At 49.8% G+C, this 5,000-nt stretch overlaps 1 protein-coding gene across 1 annotated transcript in view; it reads right to left on the reverse strand.

Moving 5' to 3' along the window:
* Nucleotides 1–1,334: 1,334 nt before the first annotated feature.
* The window catches only part of sik3 (SIK family kinase 3), a gene marked incomplete at its 5' end in the record, with an annotated part of 46,278 nt that continues 42,612 nt past the window's right edge, over nt 1,335–5,000 (reverse strand). Inside the window, 1 exon segment of the mRNA XM_084467067.1 lies at nt 1,335–4,720.

Below are 5,000 nucleotides of genomic sequence, written 5' to 3' on the forward strand. Positions count from 1 at the left end.
TTTATGCTGTTATAGTCGCACATTTTTGCATGACTCCAGCATACATAATGTGTGATTTGAACACATTTCAACTCTTACAGCGTTCCTTCAATTTCAGCCAATTTCTGGTCCATGCCTTTTCATTACTCTCAGCCTGTAGAAGGGCTTGCGGTGTTTAAGCTCCATTGGTTTGGACTGACTGCTCTGTTAACCAGTGTCTCTCTCTGCAGTGCAGCTGTGCAGACAGACAGAAGCAGTGGCACCCAGAACACTGCAGAGGAGAGCACTGATACAAGAGGGAATGCTAGTGTACAAGAGATGAAGAGAAATAAGTAATGTATATTATATACATATATATATATATATATATATATATATATTATATCAAATTACATACACAGACCCACATATATAAATTAATATTATTGACTGACATTTTCTGCTGATTTCAAACAATTTGACACTTTCCAGAATCATGTTCTAATCACTTATTTGTCCTCAGAGTTTGATTCTCATAAAATTCTCCCAAAGACCAGCCGCCACATACAGCTACGACATCGGCTCCATCCACTGCTGGTATTAAAGTGGTTTCTAGGATCCATTAATCGTCCACAGCAGGATGTCCATCTGAGAGGATCCAGCACGTCTCAGGTTTCTCTAAACCAGGCGATGCAATGACATCTCTGGCTGTGTTCGCCTTACCACACGCTGAACATTTAAAGAAGGCCGTGGTGGGGAACTGGTGTCGTCTGTGGAGGAACACCCAAGCAGGCCTACTGTTTAACGGGCTTCCAGAAGGGATGGACGGTTCAGCCCTGATGGTCTAGCCATGCCCCGGCGGCACGTGGCTCAGGAGGTAGAGCGGGTCGGCTGGTAACCTGAAGGTCGCTGGTTCGATCCCCGGCTCCTCCTAGCAGAGTGTGGAGGTGTCCCCTGAGCGAGACGCCTCACCCCGACTGATCCTGACCAGCCGGCTGTCGCCCTGCGTGGTTGACGCCGCCGTTGTTGTGTGAATGTGTGCATGAATGGGTGAATGTGAGGCAATATTGTGCAGCGCTTTGAGTGCTCACTGGTTAGAAAAGCACTGTATGAATGCAGTCCATTTACCGCTTAAGGCTGATATCTGGCCCTCAGCACACTAAATATGGTCAGCTAAGGGACTATTACTAACTCAAGGGTTCCTCCTATACACATTGCAAATGACTTATATTTATCTCAATCTGTAGGAGTGTCCATGCATCCATTTGAAATACCAATCTGTATCCAGTATAGAGTTAGCACAACCACACACACACACACACTCAATAACTTTTTAAATGATTTATTTATTTATATATATTCATTTATTCATCTCAGTTTGGTTGGTATTCTTTTAAATCATTGTTGCATTTAGTATTTTTGTACTCAAAACAAAGAAAAACAAAAAAGACAAATGAAGTTAAAAAAATTAAATAAAACTAGGATAGGCATACAGAGCAGAGCGGAGGAGGACAGAAGGGGGGGTCAACGCAGTTAAGACCTAAACACAGGGCTCTAGTGGGGGGGCATTTAGCTGGGATCAGCCAGAGGGGGGGGGGGGGGGGGTGTGTGTGTGTCTAAAACGGAGCCTTGATCTTCCCTGTGAGGTTGTGCATCATTTGACCAACTTTCCATTTCCTTAAAGAGTCTTGAAACACAGACACACAAACAAGGTCCTTATCCAACACGACGGAAACCATCTCCGCTGTGGACACCCGGACATCGTTGCTCTCTGATTGGCTCAACTCTGGTGGCGTGGTTTTACGTACTGGTGCCAATTGGACCTTTGAACAAAACCGCAACTGCAGGAACACGTGTAGGTAGAGGTGTCCGCCGAGTTTGACGTGAGCGTGCTTGGTCTGGATCTCATATGCCTCAATTGATCTAATTAATAAAATATTCTGTGTTCAGTACTCTTCAATGTTGGCCTTCTTTCTATTGTTTAAATACATTTTAAATAAGGGACCCTTGACACGACGCCCGTCTCCCCGTCGTCGACGCGTTCCTCCTCTCAGCCGTAGCGACGCGGGACGCTGACGGAACCACTCTACCGCTCCTCTTCTCAAAACAAGAGCGTCTCCGTCGTGTGCCGCGGCTCTGTCCTCGAGCGGGAAAAACACGAGCAGCAGCGGGGACAGGATGTGGAGTCAATCGCAGCGCCAACGCGGCCCGGTCACCAACTCACGCGGGCGCAGCTCGATCTCCAGATGGGGTCGCTTCACATCAAACAGGCCGCCGTCGGCGTGTGCAACGGCGTCTCCATCTCTGTGGCGGAGCGCTAACCGTGGAACAGACAGCGGAGTGGAGAGGGAGAGAGGTGTGACTGCATTACCATCTGAGAGTTGAGCGAGGGACCAGGGGATGGAGACGGCCAGCAGTGAAAGCAATAAACAGAGGTGGCACTGTGCCTTGGCAGAAGGTCTCCGCTTTGGTTCCTCTTTCGCCCTCCAGCCCCAGGAGACCCCCGAGGAAACTTGGGAGGACGAAAAACAAGAAAAAGGAGGGTTTTTTCTAACGGTTTTCCCACCGCCCCGCCACGCCCTCTTCACGCGGCAGGGGGGAGGGGGCGTGTCCAGAGTACTTTCGGGGTGCGGGGCAGACGTAAAACGCGGGCAGCGATAAGGGGAAGACAACGCGGGGTAGAGTTGCGGGGGTGATAGTGAGAAGCGTCTCCACTGGTTGGCTGATGTGCTGAGGACGGTCTCTTGATGTGTCAGCCAATCACGGTTGGCAGAGGAGTGACGACCAATCAGAGGGGAGAGGGTGACGCTGTGCCTCCATTGGTCGTGTTTATGATATGTCAGCTATTTTACAAGTTTTGTCCTTTATCAATATATGTATATATATTTTTTTATATTATTTCGATTTTTACGTCTCAAGTCTTTGTAGCATCCAAACCGACCCCGTACCCATGACAACCAAGCCCGCACCCTGGCCCCCCCCGGAGCCGCCATAGACAGGCTGCATGTGGACAGAGAGAGGGTCTCCACCACCACGGCTGAAATGATCCTTTTAAAAGTAAGCAACACAAAATAATGACCCTCCTCTTATTCAAGTGTCTCGATATAATATTAAAACAAATGGGAGCGACGGCTTATTGACGACCAGGAGTGAGAGCAGTCTCCTCTTCTCTCTGTCCCGTTTTGGCTAGAAACCTCAATATTAAGAAAAAAAAAAAAAACGACACAAAAATTAAAAATTTGAACAATAAACAATACCAATACAAAAGCCCCTTCATCAACGTCTGAAGAAAAAAAAAAAGGATACAATAAAGAAAGTATTTGATACAGAAATTGCAGTAGCGTTCTATACATGGCATCACTGTACACGGGAAAAGGCAAATGGCTGGTCAAACTACCCACAATGCAATACAATGTCACGTGACATGGGGTAAGGGGGGGGGGGGTTGAAGAGAAGGACGTGAGGGGGTAGAAACAGGGCTGGAATGGAGAGGAATGCCACGGAGAGGGAGAGAGGAGGCAGGAGAGGGAGAAGGTTTGGAAAAGGGGCCGATGGAGGATCGCTTGAACCGAAAGTGCAGAATTATACAAGTCAAAGAAAAAAAATGTGTCGTCTTGCTTGCAACACAGAACTGTTTTTTTTTCCTTTAATAATAATAATAATAATAATGATAATAATAATAATATTCATTATAATAACAATAACATTTGTTTTACAGAAAAACAGTAATAAGAGTAACAATAGATGACCATATTGTGTACATGGGCATTAGCCATAAAAATGAACTTTAAAAATAAACAAATAAACAAAGACAAAAAATAACAACAACATGATGAGAGCGCTGGTTTGTCCTGTGTGATGTCACTGTACCCCCCCCCCCCCCACACCCCCCCCCCCCCCCGTCTACACAGCTCCCCCCTTCAGATCAACCAACAAAACAAACTACACCCCCGCCCTGCCCAGTGGAGTGGGCCGCTCCGCTCTGCGGCAGGCAGGCTCTCTGCAGTCTGCTCTGGAATGGTCCACTGTAGCCGCGGGGGGGGGGGGGGGGGGTGTAGACAGAACCTCCCAGACACCCCGATTACCTTTCCCCCACGGTTCCTCCCGCCACCACACGCCACGGCCCCCCGCACGGCCCAACACTCTGGGGCCCCCCCCCCCCTCGTCTCTTGTTGATTGTGTTCGGCCGGGTGGGCGCGGCGGGGGCCTGGGGCCGTCCAGGCGTGCCTTGATGTCAAGCAAGCGTGCAGAGGGGGGTGTGTGTGCGGGGGGGGGGGGGGGGGGGGGCGGCTGTGGGGGTTACAGTCAGGCAGACGGGTGTCGGCAGGTAAGGGGGGGGGGCGATGGCTGGGTGGTTGGGGCGGGGCGCCCCCCCCCCCGATGGATCTGCTTCTGGCGGCGGTGTGAAATGTAGGAGCTAAACGGAACGGCTGGAGGAGAAGCTGGCCCCGTGACCTTTGAACCCTAGAACCTGACCCTGCTCCCCCCCCCCCCCCCCAAAAAAAAAGTCAACAAAACACAAAGCCGACCCCGACTGGCCCCGCCCGGGCGACCCCACGCTCCTCCCCCTGAGCAGGAGAGAGAGGCGGGGTGGGGTGGGGGGGTGGGGGGGGGTGGGGGGGACAAAGACAGACAAGACGGAGCGATGGAGAGCGCCCCCTCTGGGCGACGATAGCGGTTTGGCATGATGCTGCTCAACTCAAGTCAACACAACTCTGGGTGGCTGATATGGACCTCTGCTCACATGGCGCTGGACCCCCCCCTGGCAGAGACACACGGGACACGGGTCACTGGGAGCACACTGCAGGTTCATGTTGTCTGTCCATTTCTATATTGACCTACATCAATATTTATATATTATTTGTATATATTTACCTATATCAATGTCTTTAACTATATATAACGATAGAGCTATGGTTTCATTTATAGAGACTCATTTAATTGTCAAGCAAAATGTGAAATGCGTCTAATAGTTCTTCTGCTAATAAACTCTTTGCATCGCCCTCTCTGAAGGGTGTGTGTGTGTGTGTGTGTGTGTGTGT

Source organism: Micromesistius poutassou, assembly GCF_964030765.1.
Source record: "Micromesistius poutassou genome assembly, chromosome: 4".
In the NCBI taxonomy this organism is placed as follows: domain Eukaryota; kingdom Metazoa; phylum Chordata; class Actinopteri; order Gadiformes; family Gadidae; genus Micromesistius; species Micromesistius poutassou.